This window comes from Loxodonta africana, chromosome 1, assembly GCF_030014295.1.
Source record: "Loxodonta africana isolate mLoxAfr1 chromosome 1, mLoxAfr1.hap2, whole genome shotgun sequence".
NCBI lineage: Eukaryota > Metazoa > Chordata > Mammalia > Proboscidea > Elephantidae > Loxodonta > Loxodonta africana.
Genome location: NC_087342.1, coordinates 224,749,045 through 224,776,505, shown reverse-complemented (window position 1 = coordinate 224,776,505; position 27,461 = coordinate 224,749,045). Strand labels below are relative to the sequence as shown.

General features: G+C 43.2%; 1 pseudogene; it reads left to right on the top strand.

Moving 5' to 3' along the window:
* The first annotated feature begins 247 nt into the window (after positions 1 to 247).
* Positions 248 to 2,976, top strand: LOC100675423 (chromatin target of PRMT1 protein-like; annotated as a pseudogene).
* The last annotated feature ends 24,485 nt before the right edge of the window (positions 2,977 to 27,461 follow it).

The window sequence follows — 27,461 nt, the reverse complement described above, 5'->3', positions numbered from 1 at the left end:
GTAGCAGGAACTTTTTAAAAGCTTTTTCAAAAGTAGAAATTCAGGTAAACTGCTACTCCCAAATTAAGGAAAGGGAGACACCTTCTCAACCTCTTTTGAGGAAAGTAGTTTTATTTATTTATTTTACTCAAAATATTGTTTTTAAATAATTTGATATAGTCTCACAAGAAGTGTTTGAATCTGTTGTTCACAAAATGGCTCAAAAAACACACAGGTATGTTTCACATTGACAGCAAGTTACTATCTAAGCTATAGCACAGGGTGTGTCAAAACTAATGGCTCTCTTCTCTGTGTTCCCATACTACTCACTCTGCCTATGAAAATGGCATGCATGTTATAATTGGAGTTTGTATGCCTGGAACATTCCCTACCTCCAACCTCTACCACCTCACACTGTAAAGGCTTTGAAGGCAGGGGCCTACCTCTGATTTCCCTGGGACCTAGACCAGTGCCTTCAAGAGAGTAGATGTTCCATGAATGTCTGGCAAATGTAATGAAGATTGGAAGGCCTCAAGAGGTGAGCAATAAACACCATCAACCAGGAAACATGTGAATCCCAAATGGAGTGGCATTGACTCTAACCACGTGGAACTGACTGTAACTGCTATGGCTCAGAGACAGAAATGGATATGACTAGAGTAGTTGGGAAGAGCCTTAATGAGGAAAATTAATGGAGCATCCCAGACTGCCTGCCTCTCCAAATCTGTTTCAAGGTCCCCTGTTAGACTGACTCATAGCACCATGTACTTCTCTTTCATAGCAATCAACACACCATTATTAATTATGGATTTGTTTCATGTCTTTTCCTGCTCTTGATGGGAAGCTTTATAAAGGCAGGACCATGTGTGTTTGGTTCACCAATACGCCGCCGGGGCCTGGCTCGTTGTAGCTGCTAAATACTACTTGTCAAAAACAAATGAAGACTCGGTGGATTTGTGAATTAATATAACAAAATGAACAAGGCTATGAATATGACTGTTTACTGAAGGTAGTGGAGAGTGTGGGAAGTATGGTTAGATATGGGTAGGATTGCACAGGGTAGACATGGGGTCAGTTTACATGGTACATTGGAATCCAGGTGGAAGAACCTGGACTTGACGCCATATAGGCTAGAAGGAGTCACTTCTTTTAAGCAGAGAATGATATGAAAAAATTGTGCTTAGTCCAGCAACGGGCACCACAGTGGGAATCCAGAGAGGAAGCTCTTCCCAGAGGTGATAAGGATCAAGGCTAGAGGGAAATCTAAATTTTTTTGAAAGAACAACAGAACTTGGTGACACTTTGAAGGGGATGAAGGACATGAAGGGTCAAAGTTGACCCTAAGTTTATGAGATCAGGTGACTAAGAGACATGCCCTCCTAACATACATTGAGATGAGGATGTAGGGGAGGGAGGTAGACAGGGAAAGTAAATTCACTGTTCATCACCTTGAACTTGAATAGATCACCAAGTTGAGATGTCCAGACAGTAACCATAACTCAGAAGAGTAGTCAGGGGTAGACAGTCAGATCTAGAAGTCACCCTCACGGTGACGCCTCTGAAAAGAGAAAATGTATCAGTAGAAGAATGAGAGAGGGCTCCTGGGCACTCCCCAAAATGCAGTGGTTGGGGGAGGGGGAGAGGGCTGAGCAAAGGGCACCTGACAGGATCCTCTCAGGATCTAAGGAAACCAGGAAAGGCTGTGTCAGGTAAGCCGGGGGGAGGGTTACAAGAAGGACTGAGGGTGGATTGGGAGGTCAATGGTGACAAACTTGGAAGAATTCTAAAGGAGAATGAGGACTGATAAAAGAGATACTGCAGTTTTTTTTAAAGAAGGTCATTCAGTTTTTGTTTTGGACATTGAGCGTGATGTGGCAGCGTTGGTGGCAGTGGTGGTAACACAGATGAAAGGAAGGAAAGGGCGGACCAGGTGAGCAGGCAGACAGCCAAACAAACAGGCAACAACCAACCTACCAGCCTAGCAATCTATCGCTTAGGCATCTAACCAAGCACCCACCAAGTTACCCCAGGCCCCCACTGCCAGTCCCCGGCCCACCTGCCACAGCCAGCCATAGTGGCAGTGCCGGGGGAAGCGCTGGCGTCTGTTTCCTTTGATGCTTGGGATTTCAAGGTGGCTACGCAATCAGCTCTGAAAGCTGCGCTGAAAAGCACCACCAAGATGTCTCTAAATGAGCACTCTGCTAATATGCTGAAGAAGAAACAGCCGATGCCAGGGAATATTCAAGCTTCGATGCAGCAACGACAGCAGCCAGCCAGTGCCAGAAGGAGAACACTGGCCCAGCAGACAGAGAACAGACCCTCTGCCCAGGCAGCATGAAAATTTAAGCAGAGCTTAAAGCAGCACCTAGGTAGGAGTAACATCCTTACTGGTTAGGCAGACCCACAGGGGCCCTGGCCAGGAGAGCATTCGGAGCATGAGGCCTGCCCATAATCCAGAGAGGCTTGCCCAGAGGAGGACTATGTGGGGACATGCCACAAGAACCCTACTTAGGGGCAGGATGTCGCTCCAAGGTCAAAACCTGCCCCCAGGTGGATGAACCATCGCTCCCTGAATGGGCTTAAGAAGAAGTGGTGTTTGAGGTGGGAAGGGGGGCCTAGGGTGTGGAGCTATGAGTCGGGGTGGATTCGGTGGTAGAGGACGGGGTATGATAGGTTGGGGAAGATGGGGCTTTGGAGGCAGAGGCCGAGGTTGTGGACGAGGGAGAGGTGTGCTTTCTTGCCCTGTACTGACCAAGGGGCAGCTGGACAACCAGTTGTGTACATACATGTCGAAAAGAAAAGGACGGCTGGATCCTGAGCTGGATGCCACATGGCGCAGACAGACCCTGAAACCAATGATTGAAGCCTGCCCCCCTCCCATGAGAGACTCTTGTTGAAGTCACCACACCTGTGAACAGCCACGAGACAACACAGGAGAGGAACCTGAGTGAGGCCGCAAGGACCTGTCCCAACAGGCTACGGACCTCCTTGCCGCCACTCTGCATTTACTGCATTCCTTTTACTTGTTGATACTGTGGTGTGTGAAACCCTTTTTCTTTTGACTTGGTTTTATATATAGATATACATATATATTTTTTCACCCAGCCTTTTCTTTGAGCGTGGATGTGTTTGTTGGCCTTCCCTCCTCTGCCTCCCCTCACCTGTCATAGGTTCTGACATTCTAACGTTTCCTCTGTTCAGCTCTGCACCCCCAAAAAGAGGTCCCAGATAGGGCCACCAAGGGGATACTTTACAGTCAATAGTCTTCCCTCATGTCTAGGTTTCTGAAATGCAGTTCTGTACTATAGCCTCACTAATGGCCTTTTAGAAATGTTTAGAAAATCTGGAGCTCCAAAATGCATTCTGCTGCAGTGACAATGTAGTGTCGCAATTGGGAACACTGACTCAGGTACGGGACCACATAACAGGTTATAGTGATAGCAACTGGGACCTGGTTAAAATTACTGCCATGTGTGCTGACACCACATAGATGACAACCAGGGTGCAATTTCTACCCTCAAATGAGATAAACTTTTTGCTTTGTATCACGTCCGGGGGGTGGGGAGCGGGGGGAGGTACTATTGGGTTGGCTTCTACCTGCAACACAGAGACAGAAACCATCTGAATTGGCAGATGCTGCAGGAGGGAGGGGGATGGGAGATGATGGCAGGCTACTTGTAGGAGTCAGGCGATACTCATGCTGAAATGCTATTATTCTTAACATTTATTCCAAACCAATCCTGGGCTTCTCCACTCATGTGCTTTGTCTGACTCTCTTATTTCCCTTGAAGGTTTAATTAAGTTCAACCATATTTTGTCAACTGTTCCAGTTTCAGTGGAATCTTTATTCATCATAACAAGAAATCATTCTCTCAAATTTTAAAAAAAGAGCGTCTCGTGGCCAGTGAGATAATGTTTCACTAGAGCGGTGGGGGCAGAAGCCAGACTGCAGAGTAAAGATTAACAAGAAAGAAAATGTGAGGGAACCAGAAGGACGGATATAGACCATGACTTTGGGGAGGCGGTTTGGTAGCTAGAAAAGAAGGGAAGGATTAAGCGAGGTTATGATTATTTCCCACCATGGGTCTGTAAGTTTGTTGTGCCGTGGTGGCTTGTGTGTTGCTGTGATACTGAAGCTATGTCACTGGTATTTCAAATACCATGGTGGACAGGTTTCAGTGGAGCTTCCAGACTAAGACAGACTAGGAAAAAGGACCTCGGTATGGATTATACCTCAACATAAAGAAAACAAAAATCCTCACAACTGGACCAATATGCAATATCATGATAAATGGAGAAAATACTGAAGTTGTCAAGGATTTCATTTTTCTTGGAAGTAGCAGTCAAGAAGCCAAATAACACATTACATTGGGTAAATCTGCTGCAAAAGACCTCTTTAAACTGTTGAAAAGCAAAGATGTCACTTTGAGGACTGAGGTGCACCTGACCCAAACCATGATGTTTTCCATTGCCTCATAGGCATATGAAAGCTGGACAATGTATAAGGAAGACCGAAGAAGAGTAGATGCCTTTGAATTATGGTGTGGGAGAAGGATATTGAATATACCATGGACTGCCAAAAGAACCAACAAGTATGTCTTGCAAGAGGTACAGCCAGAATTCTTAGAAGTGATGATGGTGAGACTTTGTCTCACGTACTTTGAACATGTTATCAGGAGGGACTACTAGTCCCTGAAGGACATCGTGCTTGTTAAGGTAGAGGGTCAGCAAAAAAGAGGAAGACCTTCAATGAGATGGATTGATACAGTGGCTGCAACAACGGATTGAAACACTGCAAAGATTGTGAAGATGGCACAGGACTGGGCACTGCTTTGTTCTGTTGTACATAGGGTGGCTATGAGTCAGAAACAACTCAGTAGCATCTAACAACAAAAACAAGGATTGTTTTTAATCCTGAGCATGTTCACCAAGCTCCATATGCTGAAACATGCATCCCAACACTCTTCTCTGGGAGGTAAGTCCACACATTACACATTTACATGGCCTAGATTTCTAGATATGAGGTTCCTCTACGTCCATAGCTCCTCTGAGTCTTAAAGAAAGGGGTACACTCAACAAGCCTTGCTGCCTTATCAATGTGAGGGAAACAGTGCCAGGATGTGAGGCCCAGAGCACTGAACATTCTTTCAACTGAGGGTGAGTGCTGGTTCCAAGACTGGAGCTCTCCCTCTGCAGGGCGCCCTGGTCGTACTGCCTGTAAGGATTTGTACGCGGGAGCAGGCTGATCTGCAGGCCCCACAGGGCACGTGCACACAGAGACCATGTTGAGGGACACGGCAAGAGTGCTGTGAGCATCTCACTCTCCCCATGAATGGACCACAACCTTCAGTTGACAGGACTTGACACCAGCCACCCTGAGTACTTGAGGTGAGAATGCTGGTGAGTCAGCCAAGGAACACAGACTCTGACAGCTCCTGAGTTTGAGGGGATTCAGGCTCAGAGGCGCCTTCCTCAACACATCCTTCTCATGCAGGAGAGAGCTGCAGGGTTCCTCCCTCATTGCAGTCTTCACATGGCATTGTGAGGTACAGGAACCTATCTATAGCCAGCATCTTAGAAGCTTCTGGAAGACCTGCAGGCTTAGAAGCCAGAGGCATCTGGAGTCAAAGCCCTGGGGATGCCTTCCTGGCCTAGTGATTCTACTACTGAATGAAAAATAACTATATGGAAATCCCTCAGACTTCATAAAATACGATGTTTGCATTCAATTTCCTTCAGCAAGCGTTCTAAAATTTCCAGAAAATACACACTGGCTATAAATCACTGGTGCAATTTGCACAGTTTGGTCCAGCGTGGTCTCTGAGTGCCTTTCGAGGGATGAGCAGTAGTGACAGTACTTTTTAGCTCTCACCACATGCCTGGCTCTGTCCTTATTGCACCATACACATCAATTCACTGAACACGCACGGCAGCCTGCACACAACGCACGAAGGGCTCTCACCCCCATTTCATAGACTAGGAGAGTAAGGTAGGAGATTGAGTCCAATGCCAGGCTGTTACTAAGTGGTAGAACTGGGATTTGAACCCAGGTAGTAAGGCTCCACAGGAGTCTTGGTGGTACAGTGGTCAAAGCACTCGGCTGCTAACCAAAAGGTTGGTGATTTGAACCTACCAGCCACTCCACAGGAGAAATATGTGGCAGCCTACTTCCATAAGGATTACAGCCTTAGAAACCCTAATGGGGCAGTTTTACTCTGTCCTATAGGGTTTTTTTTTTTTTGCGGGGGGGCGGGGGGTTATAGGGTTGCTATGAGTCGGAATCAGCTCGATGGCAGTGGGTTTGGTTTTTTAGGTAGTAAGACTCCAGTGTCTGTGCCCTGGATCACTGTTATGGATTGAATCATGTCCTCTCAAAATATGTGCTGGAATCCTAAACCCTATGCTTGTGGATGTAATCTCATTTGGAATAGGGTTTTCTTTGTTAGGGTGATGAGGCCATCTCAGGGTAGTTGTTGGTGTTAGTTGCCATGGAGTCTATTCTGACTCACAGCAAACCCACGTGTGCAGAGTAGAACTGCTTCCTAGGGTTTTCAAGGCTGTGACCTTTCAGAAGTAGATCGCCAGGACTGTCTCCTGAGGTGCCTCTGGGGGGGTTCGACTATGAACTTTTCAACTAGTAGCTGAGCAATTAACTCTTGTCCCAGGTGTGTCCTAACCCTAATCATTTCTGAGTTCTAAGGAGCAGCATAGGATAAGCAAGTCAGGTGAAGACCAATACTGTGAGACCAGGGTCTTCTCCTAGAGCCAGAAGAGAGACAGTTTTCCCAAGAGCTGGTGCCCTGAATTTAGACTTCTAGCCTTCTGAACTGTGATAAAATAAATTTCTGTTTGTTAAAGCCATCTACTTGCGGTATTTCTGTTAGAGCAGCACTAGGAAACTAGGACAACCATGGCGCTATGCTGTCTCAAGAAGGAGGAAGTCCCTGACTAGAAGGGCATGCAGTCCAGCAGGAGAAAGAGAAAAGCAAAAATACAATATTGACATAATATGGAGGGGGTAGGACAGGTATGTGGATAATAGAGGACAGAGGTACGTGCAGGAAACCTGGGCACACAGGGGAGGCAGGCAGCCCACTGTGGGGGGTTCTAGAAAGGCTGCCTAGAGGATCTGACCATGAGTTGAGTCTTGCAAGGTAGGCAAGGGAAGAAGGGGCTGGAGGTCATGCCAGACAGAAAGACCAGCATGAGCGAAGCCACAGAGGGGCCCAGTGGCATGATGGGCCCGAAGGTGAGGAGGGGCATTAAGAGGTGAGACAGGGTAAGGGAGGGGATCAGGTCCCATGCGCCTGGGAAGTGATACTGGGAGCTGGGTTTTATCCTGAGGGAAATGCGGAGCCATGCTCAGGGAGTGGCGTGGTTGGATGTGCATATTATTCTAGGTGGAAGGTGGTAAAACTAGAGTAGGGCAGGGAGACTGGTAAGAAGGTTAACACAATAGGCCAATGGTGAGCAACAGAGAACAAATGAGACTTAGGAAAAAGACCATCTGTAACAGCTGTTTTTCTCTCTACATAGCAACGACACCAGAGTCCCTGCATTGCACAGAAGCTGAATACACGCTCATTTTGACAATGACAAAGCGGAAGGAATCCTTTTTTGAAAAATTTTGGGGCGGGGAGCTTAGTCTTTCAAGTTGAACGACTTATTATCTAATTTCCTTTTCCATCAGAATCTGCACAGGGCAGTGACAAGAAAGAGCAAATGAGAAGCTTCCAGATTATGAAGCTGGTGGAGAGGATGGCATCCACACTAAGCATTTCGTTTCTCCCACACTGCTGCAAAAGGAGCCCCAGAGAAGCAATGGTTAAGCAATCGGCTACTAACCAAAAAGTTGGCTGTTTCAACACACTCAGGGGCCCCATGGGAGAAAGACCTGGTGATTTGCTTTAGTAAAGATTACAGTCTAAGAAACTCTATGGGGCAGTTCTACTTTGTCACATGGGGTTGCTATGAGTTGGGGTCACTATGAGTCAGAATCAACTCAATGGCACTCAACAATAACAACAACACATATTTGTGAAGACCATGGATTTACAGCCAAGGTAGTCATAGGGCCAATGCAGGGAAGTTATTCCTAACTACTCTGCTGACCTCAGAACAGCCTGTTTACTAAGAATTTCTGAAGACATGGCAGAGCTGGTAGCAAAAGGAATTCACTACTGACCTTCTTAAACAGGTTGGCTAAAGATGAAAGGCTCCATATTCTGCTAGAAGCTTAGAATCTCCATTATCTTCCGAGTCATTCTGTCCTAGAAGAAAACAACAAATACCTTGTCAAACGACTCACAGATGGAGTATCAATTTACACAACATCAAACAAAAGGCTCACATTTTACGGACAAAATAAAGTGCAATTCAGGACTATGGGGATGATATACAGTGATGATTCATGCAAAAGCTTTATTTTTTTTGCTTCTAAAATTTACTGTTTTTATTGTGTTAAAAATGTAGACAACAAAACATTTTGCCAATTCAACAATTTTTACGTGTGCAATTCAGTTACACTGATCACACTCATCATATTGTGCAACCATCACTACCATCCTTTTCCAAATTATTCCCCCACCGTTAACAGAAACTCAGTACCCTCTAAGCAATGATACTCCTAGGGGGCTACCAAAGCTCCATTTTTGCTACCCTGACTCTTTGCTTTGGCTATAAGGTCAACTAATACCATCATTTGTATTTATATACAACAGTAGCAAGAAAAGATTAGAGAGAGACAAGTTTCCAGGCATGGAATTTGATTTGGACTACGCAACTTTGATATGTTTTTATTGGAATGTTATGTCCTCATTGGTTAATGGTTTTACATTCCACGGTGAATGTAAAACTAAAAGCTCCAGATTTCCTATTTGGGATCATAGAATTTGGAGGCAGATGGAATTGTGCTTTTCATAGACGAAGAACCTGAAGTCCAGAGAGGCTGCCCCACCCACAATGCAGGGCCAGTTACCTGTGGAGTCCGAAGCTCATATTCTCTTTCTGCTACACCTGACTTGATTTAGATGGCATGATTTTGAAACCATAGCCCTTATGAAGACTTTTGACTCACACAACACTCTACATTTCATATTCATTTTTAACTTACTGTATAATCTTTTGGAATGTGGAAGTAATCTTCATTTTTTTGCAATGAAATTCTGATAATGAGCTCAAGTCTCCATTTTTTATGGAGAAATGAGTCCCACCAGGGTGTGATAGAACTCTTCCCTACAATCCTCTCATATTTTCAGCCAGAGTCTGACCTGTGCTAAACCCCAGGAAGAACTTCCATCCCTGAAGTACAATTTGCCTCCCGGCTCCAAAGCATGCTGGACAACCTTAGAGTGCTGGCGCTGGTGCGGACCTCAGGTCTGACAGAGTGCAAAGCTCTCATTACACTTGAAAGAGCTGCAGTGCAGAGTCAAATGGGCAATTAAAGGGGGAGCTGGGTCCGGAAAACCAGGAAGAAAAGAGGTACATGAGCATGGATTGGTGCTGGGCCCTGTGCTTCCTGCTTTAAACACACAATCTCTTTCACGTGTCACAATATCCCCAAGGTGTGGGCACTGCTCCATTTTACTAATGGGCCACAGAGGCTCCAGCAGGCCGAGCTCTTCGGCTCCACTAACATTTGTCTGAGCATCTGCTACATGCCAGGCACAGGCCAGGTGCTGAGCACACAAAGGAGAGATGGACACACGTCCTGCCCTCGGTGAGCCCACAGCCTAGCGGGGGCCGGAGGGTGGGAGGTGTCAGGCATAGTAATTAGCACAGGGTTGTTCAAACTGCTGCTTTCCACCCATTAGAAGATGATGAAATCAATTTAGTGGGTATTGATCAGCATTAAGAATAAATGAATATTGTGACACAACTTGGTCAATTGGTATAACATAGGTCATAAAGTTAATGTTCTATATCCTAGTCTGATGAGTAGCATCTGGGATCTTAAAAGCTTGTGAGAGGCCATCTAAGATATAACTATTGGCAAAGGTATAGCTTAGAGGGGACTTAGAGGGGGCATTTGCCCTTGGGCGCAAGTTCAAGGCGGAGCCAGACGAGACCAGTGAATCATCCCCCCGCAGTAGCCAAGGCTGACTGGGGGGGCAGTGCAAACTTCGAGATTACCCGTGGGTGCTCATCACCCTCGCTTTGCCTCTGAATATTGGTCTCTGCTCGCCTGGAGCAAAAAAGAAAGAAGAAACTACAAGACTAATAACCCACATGAACCACGGCCTCCTCTATCCTGAAACCAGAAGAACTAGATGGTACCCAGCTACCACTACCAACCATTCTGACCAGGGACACAGTAGATGGTCCCAGATAGAATGGGAGAAAAACGTAGAACAAAACTTAAATTCTTCAAAGAGACCAGACTTACTGGACCAGTAGAGACCAGAGGAACTCCCGAGACTGTTGCCCTGTGATGCCCTTTAAACCTTGAACTGAAACCACTCTCAGATGTTACCTTTCATCTAAATAACAGATAAACTTATAAAATAAATAACACCACCTGTGAGTACAGTACTCTTAAAAAAATATTGACTATATGAGACCAAAGGTCAACATTTACCCTAAAGCAAAGATGAGAAGGTAAGGAGATGTGCAGGGAAGTTAGATTAACGGAAACAGAACAACCAGGCTAGAAGTAATGGGAATGTTGACACATTGTGAAAAATGTAACCCATGTCACTGAATATGCATAACTCAAACACCCACTGCTGTCAAGTTGATTCCAACTCATAGTGACCCTATAGGACAGAGTAGAACTGCCCCATAGGGTTTCCAAGGAGCGCCTGGTGGATTCGAATGACCGACCTTTTGGTTAGCAGCCGTAGCTCTTAACCACTACGCCACCAGGATTTCCATAGAAATTGTTAAATGGAAACTTAATTTTCTGTGTAAACTTTTACCAGAAACACAATAAAATACTACTTAAAATGAATAAACAAATCAATAAACTATAACAGGATAGAATGAAAAATATCAGAGTACATGTAGTAAAGGTGAACAAACTATATGGATATACATCTATACGTTGATATCAATCACATATATGTTTGTGTGTACTAGTTTGCAATGGAAAATATATTTCTTCTAAAGGTCATGGTGGAAAAAAAAGTGCGAAAGCTCTCAAGTCACAGAATGCAGTGATAAACGCTCTATGAGAGGCTTACACAGAACACTGAGAGCAAGGAGGAGCCAGGGTCACCTGCAGACTAATTAGCACCTAGCTTCAAAGTGAGCTAAGTACAGATACAGAGTTAATATATTTTGTTTTCTCAACTATTTAGGAAGTTCATTAGGTTTCTTAGTCTCCCTGGCCAATTTCCTCTCAGTGTTTGTGATTTTATTCAATTAAATTCATTAATTTTGTGTGTGTGTGTGTGTGTGTGTGTGTGTGTGATTTAGAACAACCTCTCTTAAATGTATCATCTGTTGGGTTCCTTTTTTTTTTTTTCTTCAGCAGTATACTACCCTACTTTGGGATTCTAGAGAGACTGATCATAATAACACAGAAATTTTTTGTTTGTTTGTTTGTTTCCCAAACCATTGATAGATTAGGCCCCTCACTCTGAGTTTCAAACAATCATTTCATGGTTTATAAAATGATGAGTCCGTTCACAAAACCTAATGTTTCCTATTCTATCAAAAATAGTGTTAATATCTTTCATAAATGCTACTTTAAAACAGGGCCCCAGATTGCAAGGTGTTGCAATAATATAAACCAGAAGTAGCCTGAAGGAAGGGAAATCCAGAAGGAAAATTTATCTCTCTTCTTCTGATCAAAAACTTCACGGCAAGATTGAGGTAGGAGGGCCATCACTGGCAGCAACATGGTCTTTTGGGTTCTGTCTACATGAGGGAGCAAAGCCCTCTGAGTAAGTCCACTGGGTTCTCACAGACAACACTGCGACAATTCCCAGACACAGTATGTCCTGTGATTTTTACAGGCTCATTCATGAGAGCCATGGAGAATACAGAAAGCACTGATCATCAACTAGTGGTGTGCTTTCTTTTCTTGGGGTCGTTTCCATCCTCTGGAAGTCCCTGCAATTCTGTGTACTTACGTGTACGCATTGTTGTGTATATGTGTGTCTACTGAGCAACAAAATGATAGGGTTTTGGTGTCAGACAGGCTTGGGTTCAAATTCCAGCTCTGCCACTTACTGGCTGAGTAAACCAGGGCAATGCCTCAATTTCCTGCTTAGACAGTGGGGATAATGATGGTATCTCCCATCAGAAGTGTTGAGGGAAAAATGAAATACTGTATTTTCTCGAGTCTGAGATGTGCTTTTTCCCCCACAAACATCTGTGAAATCACCATGTATACTACAATCAAAGGCACTGTCAGCATTTATTTGGCAGCATTTTGCTCTTTTGTAGCAACACATAAAATAATGGCATGTGTTAAAATAACTGGATGAAAAAAGGTAAATTGTGTAAAGCACAGGGCATAGTGCCCAGCACATTTGAGGAGTAACAACAAAGAGCTAACACCAATTCAAAGTATTTGAGGAGAGTCTGGGAAGAGGGCGTCTGCAGCAGGAGCTTAGTTTTGCAACCTCAATCTCTCCAAATTCCCACATGAAAACTGACCAACTAGATAGCAAAATTTAAGAAAAACAATGAATAACATTTACAACAAAACCAGGGACAAGGCATTCATTCCCAAGAACCCCAAAATAGCCAACAGGTAGTTACTGAAAAGCAAGGTGGCCAATTTGAAAGCAGAGTTGAAGCTGGAAGGGATTGGCTCCCGCCAGTCGTGGGGTAAGGGAGCGCAGGGTTCCACAGGAAAGCCCAAAGGGGCTCGTGCCCACTAGACTTACGACCCCTTCCCTGACAGAGCTGCACACTGAGGAGAATGGAGAGTGGAATCCAAACTGAGCAGGACAAAGACAAGTGAGAGGAAGGAATGAGAAAATCCAGACCAAAGCCCAAGAAGGAAACAGAGCCGTGAAAATTCCAGAAAGCAAGCTGCCACATTTTCTTAATTCTACACAAAAGCTAGAGAAGAGGGAGCTTTGGGTAGTTAGAGAAGCTTCCCTGAGCCTACCTCATTCTACATGCTTGGGAAAACTAATTCTCACATATAAAGGAGCAAAGGAAATTATGTAGGGCAAATCTCATACAAAATTATTCAAGAGAAAAAGATTAAGGAGCTCAGTAATAGGGAAGCAAAGGAGAGAAAAGGAGCATATGAATAATAGAAGCCCCTGATGAAGAATACCAAAGTGAGGGAACAGAACAAATACTGAAAACTATGATTCAGAAAAACTTCCCTGAAACTAAAAAAGACTTGAAGCTACATATAGGGAAAAAAAGACACACACCACACACTTGAGAATATCTATCAAAGAGTAAGAGGGAGAGAATATAGTATAAAATGGCTATAGGTCCTTGACATGAAGATATAAGTTCTTTTTTTTAATTGAGGAAGAACAAGAAAAAAAAAGAATACGGTTGTCAATTTAATTAGCGATAGTATTAGTAGTGTTATTCTGGGACTGTTGTGTGTATAATGTCAGATAAGACAAATGAGTAATTTTGGGATATCCTATGTCTATCATCCCAAATGTCTTTTGAGAACCGAGCTTATCAGTATGGTAGAGAGGAGATACGTATGGAAATGAGGAGAGGTTAGGCAAAGGCTCTGTGGTATCAAATTTGAACTGGAAGTATCTATGAGGTTTTATATTTTAGCTCTGACTACTGAAAAGGCCTAGAAACAATGACGAACCCAGTAGCACCAAGCATCTCTTATCACCAGAATGTGGGTTTAAAATACCATTTCTCGCTAAAAGAAACCAGGGTTTCTTGGGGGAAATGGCTGATTCCAGGACTAGGGCAGGAAATGCACAAGATGAACCTGGAACATCTAATGATATCAGATAGTGTTATGGATTGAATCATGTCCCCTTAAAATGTGTATCAAGTTGGGTAGGCCATGATTCCCAGTATTGTGTGTTTGTCCCCCATTTTGTGATCTAATGTAGTTTCCCTGTGTGTTGCAAATCCTAACTTCCATGACGTTAATGAAGCAGGATTAGAGGCAGTATGTTAATGAGACCAAACTCAATCTATAGGATTAGGCTGTATTTTTAGTCAATTTCTTTTGAAATATAAAAGAGAGAATTGAGCACAGAGGAGAAGGACCTCATACTACCAAGAAAGATGCACCAAGAGTGAAGCGTGCCTTTTGCATCCAGGGTCCCTGTGCTAAGAAGTTCCTAGACCAGGGGAAGGTTGATGACAAGGACTTTCCCACAGACTAACAGAGAAAGAAAGCCTTCCCCTGGAACTGGCACCCTAAATTTGGGCTTCCAGTCTCCTAAACTTTAAGAGAATAAACTTCGTAAACTGTGAGAAAATAAAGCCATCCACTTGTGGTATTTCTGGTATAGCAGCATTAGATAACTAAGACAGATAGCAAGGAATCTATCAAACACTATTAAGATCACATCTGAAGAATTTAGAAGCAAATTTAAAGAGGCTTCCATTGACTCAAGATGGGATAATTTGAGCTTCAATAAGGACAAAAATCACAGTAGATTGAAATCCTCCAAATATGTTTAAAGTCATCAGTTGACAATGATTTAAAAAAAAAGAATTGGCCACTTTCAGAGAATTACAGCAAATCAATTCATTCCATTGGAAACAAGAAAATAAAGGGAAGTATCAAGTATTTAGCCCACCTTTTCTGTATGAGCTATACCATTGGGTAACCAAATAGTAGATAAGGGAAACACTTCTTTAGAAAATTATTCCAATAAATAAATAATAAAGAAAAAGCAGAATTAGATTGTCACCACTTTACAGCCCCCTATGAAATACTGGATCTAGGCATTAAGCATCAGTGGAGCCAACATCACCAAAAGACAGACAACCAGGAATCACATGCCTCCTAACCCAACCTAACATCACCAAAAGACAGACAACCAGATATCACATGCCTCCTATAGTCTTGCCAAAAGGATTGAATCTGAGTCTGCCCAGCCTCTGGATCCAGCTACCAATTTTTAGGAAACGCAAAGAACAGAGGAACATATTGAACCACATCATGAGTACATATCAGTGAAACCCACACTGTGGGTCAAATGGCCCAGGCTGCTCAACAGATACATTGGAAGGGGCTGGAGGAGGCATCTACAGATGGAAATGAATTAAAAGATATATCAAGTGTATTTTAATGCGCAAGATTAAACTCTTGCATCTAGGGATGCACATTTGGATGATAAAATTATTAAAACACCAGAAAATGGTTGCCATAAAAAGTCAGAACAGCGGTTACTTCTGGGGTAAGAGAAGGAAGGGCTATGATTGGGATGGGGCACATAGAAGGGGCTTCTGGAGTAGTTATTGTTGTTAGGTGCCGTCAAGGTGATTCCGACTCATAGTGAACCCATGTCAGGGCACATAGGGGCTTCTAGGCTGTAGTCTTTATGGAAGTAAATTGCCAGATCTTACTCCTGTGGTGCCACTGGGTGGGTTGGAACCCATCATCGCTTAAGCATTTGTGCTGCCGGAGCTCCTTTCTGGAATAGTAATAAAGTTCTATGTCTCGGTGGGTGGCATTATAATTAATTACTTGATTTGTGTGGCTTTCTGTATATGTGAGGTTTTTTCCATTTAAATTCGAGGCATTTGCTAGAAATTCAATGACCTTGCATATGGTGCAAGGCTGGACAACGTTTCAATCGGTTATACACAAGGATGCCATGAGTCAGAGCCAACTGGATGGCAACTAACAAAAACATAAAGAAATCGGGAACTAATAAAATAATCAATTACTTGTTATTTCTAGGTTTAGTGGGACAAAGTAAAAAGAAAACTAAAGCCCACATTTCCTTTACTTATCAAACAAAAGCCTTGGTTTTGAGGGGCTTGATGACGCAGTGTCTGCTGGTCAAATTACTGTGAGACCTTCGGTGGTATCTGGCTCTTTCTGTCAAAGCATGCGCTCAAAATGGTTTTGATGGCAAATCAGTTGAACCTATTGTGCCAACAGATGGAAGTTTTACTAGCTTTGGAACTAACTTTTAAAAGGTATGATATAGCCAAAATGCACAAGTTTTCCCGCTTTATTTCTTGCTCTTAGGTTTTATTCAAGTTCAGAGCAGTTCAAAATATTTTTTCTCCATAGGGATGCTCAGAATAAACCCCAGGTAAATTTTACTAACAAAGAACCAGGCCCAGCAGCCCACTGTCCTAAAGAAAACCTGAGTCTGGGCCCTTGGCCAGCACTTGGCAAAGGCTCCACTATACCTCCTGGCCTCAAGGCAGGGGTGAGGGGAGAGAGCACGCTGTAGAGGGGACAAGCCATGGCTGAGAGACTCCAGCTCTCCCGAGTCTAACTTCGCTTGTTTTTCTGAGCTGAATGAAAAACTTTGCCCTTTTCTGTTTATTTGCACAGAGGGCTGTTCAACATAGGGGCACAAAGAATGGGGAGAAAGCTGCAACCATGTGGACTAGAATGATTTCCAATCACAATAAACACTCCTAAAGAGGGTGGAAGATGGTAAGCAATATATTTCCTTTCTGACATTCTTTAAAATAAATGCACAGCCTGGGTGGAGGTGCCTGACATGTTTCCACTAGATGAATTAGTGTGGAGAGAAGCAGGTCTTTGCACACTACCTGCACTATATCCAGGCCCCATTCCAGACCAGTGTGGCAACTGGACCCCAAGGGACTGAGGATCTGGAGACTGTCTAAAATGCCAAATCATCTGGACTGCTCTCAAATCAAGCTTCTCTCCCTCCCCTCAGCCTCAGCAGGTTGACATCCTGGGAAGGCACTCTTCTTGGTCACATTTGCAGAGCCTCTGCATCCCTCCAAGCCAAGTCTCGGCTACAGGACCACGTATCCATTCTGGGCCACAGAGGAGAGCAAGCCAAACCTAAATTCTGGGCCATCACATTTTGGAGCTGTTTCCCCTGAAGCATGTGAGCAAAATCCACAAAAATTTTCAAATGACATGACTGTTGTGAAAGAATATAAGGGATCATATTTTCTTTGTCCACGTCTATGAATCCATCCCTTTTGTCTTAGTTATTTAGTGCTGCTATAACGGCAATGCCACACGTGGGTAGTTTTAACAAACAGAAATTTACCTTCTAACAGTTTAAGGGGCTAGAAGTCTGCATTCAAGGTGCTCGCTCTGGGGGAAGGCTTTCTCCGTTGGCTCTGGGGGAAGGTCCTTGTCTTTTTTCGGTTTCTATTCCTTGGCAATCACGATGATCTTCACGTGGCATGGCTTCTATCTTCCCCCTCTCTGCTTGCACCTCTGCTTAATCTGCTTTTGCTTATAGCTCAAAAGAGATTATAACACACCCTACACTGATACTGCCTTACACTGATACTGCCTCATTAACATAACAAAGAGAGCCCATTCCCAAATGGGATTATAATCAATCTGTTGTTGTTTTTGTTATTAGGTGCCATCGAGTCAGTTCCGGCTCATAGCCACCCTATGCACAACAGAAGGAAACACTGCCCAGTCCTGAGCCATCCTTACAATGGTTGTTATGCTTGAGATCATTATTGCAGCCACTGTGTCAATCCACCTCATTGAGGGTCTTCCTCTTTTCCGCTGACCCTGTACTCTGTGAAGCATGATGTCATTCTCCAGGGACTGATCGCTCCTGACAACATGTCCAAAGTATGTAAGACGCAGTCTCGCCATCCTTGCCTCTAAGGAGCATTCTGGTTGTACTTCTTTCAAGACAGATTTATTCATTCTTCTGGAAGTCCATGGTGTATTCAAATTCTTCGCCAACACCACAATTCAAAGGCGTCAGCTCTTCTTCGGTCTTCCTTACTCATTGCCCAGCTTTCACATGCATATGATGTGATTGAAAATACCATGGCTTGGGTCAGGCGCACCTTAGCCTTCAAGGTGACATCTTTGCTCTTCAACACTTTAAAGAGGTCTTTTGCAGCAGATTTGCCCAATGCAATGCATCTTTTGATTTCTTGACTGCTGCTTCCATGGCTGTTGATTGTGGATCCAAAGAGTTAGGATTTACAACATGTATTTTTGGGGGACACAGTTCAATCCATAACACCTTCTAGTGGCTAAGTCTATGTCACAGGATATTACTTCCAACGAGACACAGGGACACCAGACATCACAGCATAGGTAGACAGGTTATGCATAAATAGGAAGCCTTAAAAATAATCAACAACAACCTCGCTTCTTCCATTGTTGTCCTGAGGGGTAGAAGAGCCTAGTCTCTCAAGTTCTTTAAGTGGAGAGAAACTTTGCTCATTTCTAACATGAAATATTTCCCCCACCTTTCCTACACCCACACAACTGTGATGACCTGGTGCCTTAGATTGAATTATGTCCCCCCAAAATATGTGTATAAATTTGGCTAGGCCATGATTCCTAGTATTGTCTGATTTCTACCATTTTGTCATCTGATGTGATTTCCCTATGTGTTGTAAATCCTACCACTATGATGTTAATGAGATGGATTAGCTGCAGTTATGTCGATGAGATCTCCAAGATTAGATTTTGTCTTAAATCAATCTCTTTGAAATATAAAAGAACAAAGCAAGCAGAGAGACAGGGAGACCTTATACCACCAAGAAACAAGAGCCAGGAAAACAGCATGTCCTTTGGACCTGGGGTCCCTGCGCTGAGAGGCTCCTTGACCAGAGGAAGATTGATGACAAGGACAGAGAAAGAAAGCTTTCCCCTGGAGCTGACACCCTGAATTTGGACTTGTAGCCTACCAGACTGTGAGAGAATAAATTTCTCTTCATTAAAGCCACCCACTTGTGGTTATTTCTGTTCTAGCAGCACTAGATGACTAAGACCCCTGGCCACAGAAGGACTCCCATCAGATGACTAACCCTTGCAAGCCTATCAAATTCCCATCCTAAACACCTTTGATCGTTGCTAAAACAACAGTTCATGCATATGTTGAAGGAACCCTGGTGGCGCAGTGGTTAAAGTGATCAACTGCTAACCAGAATGTCAGTGGTTCGAAACCACCAGTGGCGCTCAGGGGGAAAGATATGGTAGTTTGCCTTTGTAGAGATTTACAACCTTGGGAACCCTATGGGGTCACTACGAGTTGGGAATTGACTCAACAGCAGTGGGATGTATATGTTGAGCTGAAAGATAAGAGGGACATGTGGTACATTTATAGGGTGATCTATTACTATTATGAATCGACTCAATGGCAGTGGGTTGGGTTGTTGATTATTGCTATTACGATTAAGCGATTCAGAGGCTGAAACCCACCAGCAGCTTCTTGGGAGAAAAGACCTGGTAATCTGCTCATGTAAAGATTACAGATTAGGAAACCCTATGGGGCAATTCTACTGTGTCCTATAGTGTCACTATGTCAGAATTAACTCCACAGCAAATAACAACAACATTGCTGCTATTAGTGCTGCCCCCTGGAGTTGTGCAGTGCATGACCTGTGAGACCACTCATCAAACCAAAACCAAACCTGTTGTCGTCAAGTTGATCTGACTCATAGTGATCCTACAGGATGGGGTGGAACTACCCCATAGGGTTTCCAAGGAGCGGCTGGTGGATTCGAACTGCCGACCTTTTGGTTAGCACCTGTGCTAACCACAGTGGTGGCAGTGGTGGCATGGTCTCCTCCCCAACAGCTCAGATATGCTACTACATTCAGCCTGTGAATCTGGGGGTTCCCAGAACTCTCTGCCTCCCCTTCCATGACACTGGGAGGAGAACTACTGGCCTGCTCCCGGGTAGGCTCAGGTACTGGTAATCTCAGCATTACAAGCACAGGGTACCTACAGGCCGGCTCTGCTCCTGGTAGTGACCCAATGGGAACGTAAGGCAGGCACTGGAAAATGGGGTACAATTGCAAGTCCTTCCTATATTAATCCATCTTCTCTCCTCTGGGAGGTGACAGCAGCCACTGTTTGCAGGGCCTGAATGTGGCCCACGTTTTGTGTCTTGAAGCCCTACAACCTCTCCAGGCCAACCTCATTATGTCAGCTTTGGGGATGGATCTGCATTTTAAAAAAAGAAAAAGCTGAAATTCAGAGTGGCTTACCAGAAGATATCCAGTAAGTAAAAACCATTTCAGTAAGTTACAGAGGAAACCAAAGATATGCCATTAAAGTTGGAGCAAAGCACATTGCAGAGGGACTGTTCACCCCATGAATACGCAGCAAAGGCCAGCAAGCTCAGAGAACGGGAATAGGGATTTCAGAATCTGAAACAGGATTTGCTTCCCAGTTTCTTTCCTTTTCCAAAGTAATAAGCACCACTTTTGAATTCGTTATGTAAAATTAACTTTAGAGAAACAACGAGCACAGCCTAATAAAGTCTGCTTAGAGGAAAAAAAAGACGTTTCCAAGCTACCAATCTGCCACATGCAGCTCCCACAGCCTTTCAAATGGAATGCAGCTTTTGCCACGAGAGCAATTTTGCCTTGCAGAGACAACCCTACACTTGGGAAGAAAGAAGGCGAGCAACAGGATGCACGCATCAGAAGTTTCCACTTCAAAAGGAGAATGATCACCATCACTGTAAACTACTCCCTTCCAGGTAAAGAACTGGGTCCCTGGCTTGAAAATGAACCATGTTGCATCCAAGACCCCCAAACCACAATGTTCCTCTCACTGCCCTCACAGTCATTTCCATATATTCCAACCAAGACCAGGGCCACTTACAAAAGAGCTGTGTATAACTTGATTCTATTTAATACCAGTTCTTTCTTCCAGCTATCCAGTCTGGACGTAATTAAAATCACATTGCAGCAAACGTTGAATGGTATGAAAAGCTTTACCATATGTACACAATTGAAGAGCTGTAGAATTTGGCATGTCTGCGGTGATTCTATTAAAGGCGGAAGAGTCGGGGGCTTATTTTGGAGTATATGTTATATGCTTTGGATCCGTGCTGTTTTTCACTTTACTAAAGCTGTCCCTGACGTTTAACCCTTTGTCGACGGACACCAAGCTGTGTTCCTGCATTTCAACGATGAGAACTGCTCCACCCAAGGGCAAAAATGATGTGACTAGTGGAGGAAGGCTTCTTTGACAAATTTCCACTTTCTGAACCAAAATTAGCCTTCTCAGCCTTGATAAAAGTTAAACAGATACCATCGAAGTCTACACTATCTCCACAAAGTGGCTGGGGAAAATACAGATGTCATCAACGCTTCCGAATACTAAGGCAGAGGGCACTCCTTGAAGCTAGAAAGAGGTGATTTTAGGACAAAAAAAAAAAAAAAAAAGGAAGTACTGACTACTACAGATAATAAAATATGAAACTTATGTCCCACGAGGTACCAGATAAAATAAAACAGATCCATGAAGGATTTAGCAAAGGTCATTTGAGGAACATTCCTGACATTCTGAGACTGATACAAGAGGGGAACAACATATCTTTCCACCTTATCACACTCCTCCCCCCACAAACCTGTACCAAAAAACAAAACTCAATGCCTTTGTCAGAGGAAGAATCCTAGATGTGATGGCCTTTGGCCTGGTTCTCTGGGTCTGCTCTCGACAGGCTTGATCTAATTTGTAGTTAATATTGCTGTAGAGTTGTAATTTTGCTTTAAGGCATTCTTCAATATAGATTTCAGAAGTCACCCTCAACATGTGACAGGAAGAAACATATGCTCTTAATCTGTGGGTTTAAAATTGTTTTAGAATTACATCAATGAGACATATCCTCAAAAGGAAAAGCAGGCCACCAATTTCCAAACACAAGAGTGTAAGGAAAACCCTGGTGGCATAGTAGTTAAGTGCTAAGGCTGCTAACCAAAAGGTTGGCAGTTCGAATCCACCAGGCACTCCTTGTAAACCTATGGGGCAGTTCTACTCTGTCCTATCGGGTTGCTATGAGTCAGAATCGACTTGATGGCAATGGGTTTCTTTTTTTTTTTAAGAGTGTAAGACACATAGACAAAGAACAATGAGGAATCCGTGCAACATTTCATAACATGGAGGAATCTGGAAGGCATTATGCTGAGTGAAATTAGTCAGCTGCAAAAGGATAAATATTGTATAAGGCCACTATTATAAGAAATCGAGAAATAGTTTAAACAGAGAATATTCTTTGATGGTTACGAGAGGGGGGAGAGAGGGACAGGGGTTTTCACTAATTTGATTAGTACATAAGAACTATTTTAGGTGAAGGGAAAGACAACATGCAGTACAGGAGAGGTCAGCACAACTGGACTAAACTAAAAGCAAAGAAGTTTCCTGAATAAACTGAATGCTTCAAAGGCCAGCGTAGCAGGGGTGGGGGTTTGGGGACCATGGTTTCAGGGGACATCTAAGTCAATTGGCATAATATAATCTACTAAGAAAACATTCTGCATCCCACTTTGGAGAGTAGCACCTGGGGTCTTAAATGCTAGCAAGTGGCCATTTAAAATGCATCAATTTGTCTCAACCCACCTGGAGCAAAGGAGAATGAAGAACACCAAAGGCACAAGGTAATTATGAGCCCAAGAGGCAGAAAGGGCCACATAAACCAGAGACTACATTAGCCTGAGACCAGAAGAACTAGATGGTGCCTGGCTACAACTAATGACTGTCCTGACAGGGAACACAACAGAGAACCCCTGAGGGAGCAGGAAAGCCATGGGATGCAGATCCCAAATTCTCATAAAAAGACCAGACTTAATGGTCTGACTGACACTGGAATGACTCCAGAGGTCATGGTCCCCAGACCTTCTGTTAGCCCAAGACAGGAACCATTCCCAAAGCCGACTCTTCAGACAGGGATTGGACAGGACTATGGGAAAGAAAAAGATGCTGGTGGAGAATGAGCTTTTTGATCAAGTAGACACATGAGACTATGCTGGCTTCTCCTATCTGGAGGGGAGATGAGAAGGCAGAGGAAGTCAGAAGCTGGTGGAATGGACATGAAAAGAGAGAGTAGAGGGAAGGAGTGTACTGTCTCATTACAGGGAGAGCAATTAGGAGTATATAGCAAGGTGTTTATAAATTTTTGTATGAGAATCTGACTTGATTTGTAAACTTTCACTTAAAGCACAATAAAAATTTAAAAAAAAAAAAGAGTGTAAGAGCAATGTGTGACAGGGCAGTTTTCTAGCCTAATGTCTAAAAAAAAAAAAATGTCTTACAACAAATCAATTGTTAAAATTCTTTAAAAAGGGAATTTCAAAGAACAGTAGTGTTGAGAACCAGAGACATCAGTTTCTTGAAAGAAGTAGGAGTCCTGCTAAGCTGATCTGAGGGAAGGTGGAGGTACCCAGCACCCCAGGACAGGAAATCAGAGGAAGAAATGACCCCATTTCATCTATCAGGGCAAGCGCCCAGATCAGAACCCAAATACTGGGCTGTCAGTATTGAATATTAAGCAAAAGAATGTTGAGTTTAGATACCTGCCCTTAATGACCCTGAAGAATTCATTCCCTAAAAAGAGAAGGTACTGTGAAATGCGTAGAAGTCGTTTCTGAGACAGCAAGTTGGTATTTAGAGCTTGGGGACATGACAAATAATGAGAAGCATTGCATTGGGCAAATCTGCTGCAAAGGACCTCTTTAAAGTGTTGAAGAGCAAAGATGTCACCTTGAAGACTTAGGTGCACCTGACCCCAGCCATGGTATTTTCAATCGCATCATATACATGTGAAAGCTGGACAGTGAATAAGGAAGACTAAAGAAGAGCTGATGCCTTTGCATTGTGGTGTTGGCGAAGAATTTGAATATACCATGGACTGCCAAAACAATGAACAAATCTGTTTTAGAAGTACAACTAGAATGCTCCTTAGAAGCAAGGATGGCAAGACTGTGCCTTACATACTTTGGACACATTGTCAGGAGGGATCAGTCCCTGGAGAAGGACATCATGCTTGGCAGAGTACAGACAGGGTCAGTGGAAAAGAGGAAGACCCTCAACGAGGTGGATTGACACAGTGGCTACAACAATGAGCTTGAGCATAACAGCCATTGTAAGGATGGCTCAGGGCTGGGCAGTGTTTCCTTCTGCTGTGCATAGGGTCGCTATGAGCCAGAACTGACTCGATGGCACCTAACAACAACAACAACAACATGACAGTTCACCAGTCAAGTGAAAGAGTACATAGAAAAAAAGAAAATTGGGAAAGACACTATAGGAGGAATAATAGACTGAAATTAGGGGAAAGAAAAACAGGTAATAAAAAGGGGTAACTGGAAAGAAGAGTTCCAGGTTATAATCAAGACTGTAAACTCTGCCATCTGCAAAGCCTTTCCCCCTATTAAGTCACCCTTCCACAACTTCATGAGGTAGGCAGGCAGGCAAGTCCTATCCTCCCCAGTCTGCCGAGGAAGAGACTGAGGCCCAGAGAAAACTTGATGCTCAAGGTTACAAAACTAGTAACCTGTGACCCCTTGACTCCAAGTCCTACGCTCCTTTTCCATTCAATCATCGCTGATTCTCGATGAGTTAAACAATCTGAAGGAAAAAGCAGAAAGTTTTTTTCTTCACCTTTCTCCCGTTTCCTACATCATTACGTACAAATAAGCGGGCTTCAAATGTCTTTCTCCTCTTTGGAAGATGTAATTAAACCATTAGAAGAGAAGTGATTTAGAATATTCATAAGATTATTTCTGAAATGATATCATAGTTCTCCCCACTCATTAAGCAGTAATAAAAATTATGGGAAAGCAGTAGGGCCCCTCGGGAGGTTGGAGTAAAAATTCTTCTTTTATGTTCTATTTCTTTCACAAGAGACAGGGATGGAAAAATGCCATATTCCATTTGGGGATCTGCCATGGGGACCAGCGAGGATTTAGGAGCACACAAAGACTTTCTTTGGCGTCAGGTAGAGTTACCAACCTATCTGAGGGAACCAGATGGCAAGAACAATAGATGCAAAATATGCTGTATAGAAGAAACAAACATTGTGTTTATCACAATCTTGATACTAAAAATAAATGAATGGACTTGGAAACACGAGTGTCTCAGGGCCGGGTGAGTCAAATGATTCTATAGAAAACTAGCCTGAGCATTCAGTCTCAACCTTTTTCCATGGATTAGACCCTAATGTTTTCCTGACTCTCTCCTGCTCCCGGTGGCACAATGGTTAAGCATTCAGCTGCTAACTGAGGTTGGTAGTTTGAACCCACCCAGTGGCTCCATGGAAAAAGATTTATCGATCTGCTTCCATAAAGATTACAGCCTAGAAATCCTTATGAGGCAGTTCTACTCTGTCATGTGAGGTAGCTATGAGTTGGAATTGATTCGACAGCATATAACAAGAACAAAAACAACATGTTACCGGTCTAAAGATGAACACTCATTAGAAAATACCTTCGTATTTATTAAAAACATCTTAGGACTTCTTCCTCTTGGCTAACAAAATGTCGTATTTTGATCTTGGATATTCCCTCACAACCACTGAGCATATATAATTTCTTTAATTTGGCTTCTTGGTTCATCTTAAGCTGTATACCATTTTTTGGATTGAGACCAAACAGCTTGCACTTGACTAGTAACCTAAAGGTTGGTGGTTCGAACCCACCCAGTGGTGCCATGGAAGAAAGGTCTGGAGATCTGCTTCCATAAACATTACAGCCAATAAAACCCTATGGAGCAGTTCTATGCTGTAACACATGGGATTTGCCATGAGTCAAAATTAACTGGACAGCAATGGACTTGTTTTTTTTTTAGTTTATTGAGTAGAGCTAGATAATAGTGAAGCTTCGGTTTTCTAACTCCACTTAAGTCAGGAAACAAGGGAATATGAGAAACACTGAACTGAGAAAACATTAACTTAGAAGAAAGAATTGCTTTCAGACAAGTTCAGGGGGTCTAGTCTATACAACCACATAAGCGTATCGTTAACTGCTACAGATGCTGTAAGATACTTTAGCTTAAATAACTCTTTTGTATTATCCTGATGGAGTGCCCAAAAAGTTCAAACCCATCACTTCCTCAGGCTGGGAAAACCTACGAAGACTGTTCAATCCTATTACTATAGGAACTTGTGAAATACCCTTCTCTGGAGATCTTCAGACTGAGAGCTGGTAAGTGATGGCACAAGAGGAGAGTCAGTGTGGAGGTGGGAGAAGAGGCTGGTCTTCGTGTTGCTATAATTCTATCAGGCACCCTGGTCTTGTAAGATAATGGGTCTTGGATTTTAAGTGTCACTTAACTGTACAGGCAAAACTCCATCCTCAGATCCCAAGGGCTCATCAGCATAATCAAACATGGAGCACCAAGGGCCCTCCAAGGAGCCCACTTCTCTGCCAGCCTGGTGCTCAGTGAGCATTAGTTACAGATACCCCTTGGAGAGAGGAGCTGACCTTTATTTGGGTGGGAGCAATTTCCCCTGTTCACTGGAAACTCATCCTGTCTAGACCACAGGGTTGATCTCAAGTGTGTGAGTGAAGAGGAAATCCCCCGCAGCCCACTTGCCAAGACCTCAGGTTCACTCTCAGAGCAATTCTAATCAATCTGAAGACATCCTTTGGGTAACAAAGGATGCCGAGACAGCTGTTGGTTCATTAGCCTGGGAAAATTAAATTGAAACTCACTGTGATCAGAGTACCCATTGGCTGATAACGGCTCAGTTATGAGTGGACAGCAAATCCAGATGAATGAACATGATTTTTTATCTAGTTGTTCTATCAGATAGGGGGATGTTGAAATCTCAAATTGTTATTGTAGATTTTTGTCTGTTACTCTTTTAAAAAATTCTGTCAATATTTGCATCATGTATTTCAAGCTCTATTGTTGTTGGGTGCCTGCAATTGATTCCAACTCATAGCAACCCTGTAGGACAGAGGAGAACTGCCCCCATAGGGTTTCCTAAGTTGAAATCTTTATGGGAGCCAATCACCAGGTCTTTTCTCCCATGGAGTGGCTGGTGGGTTTGAACCACAGACCTTTCTGTTAATAGCCGAGAGCTTAATCATTGAGCTACCAGGGCTCTTTCCAAGCTCTATAACTAGGTGTATATAGATTTATGATTGTTATGAGTCCCTGGAAAACTGCCCCTTTTATCTCTGATAATAATCCTTGTCCTGAAATCTATTTTATTTGATATTAATATGGCCACTCTAGGTTTCCGATGCATACTGTTTGTATGACATACTTACTCCATCTTTTTACTTTCAACCTTTCTGCAGAGTTGGGTCTTTCCCCCCTCCCCCCAACAGTCTCTGCCTTTAAATTGGAGTACTTAGTCCATTTACGTTTAATGTTAATTACTGACTTGACTAGATTTAAGTCTACCACTCTATAAATTGGTTTTCTCTTTGTCCTATCTGATTTATTATTATTTCACTGCTCCTCTTTTCTTACCTTCTTCTGGATTAATTAAATCATTTTTTTAGAATTGCATTTTCATCTCTATTCTGCGTTTAACTGCCTCTGATTATGCATTTTTGCATTTTTTTTTCCCAGAAGAACAAATATGATGTTAAAGAGAACAAAAAAAAACACTCTAACACACTCTGCCTCAGAATAAGGGGTCTATACGTTAAAGGATAGAACCATTTGCTGAGCAGAG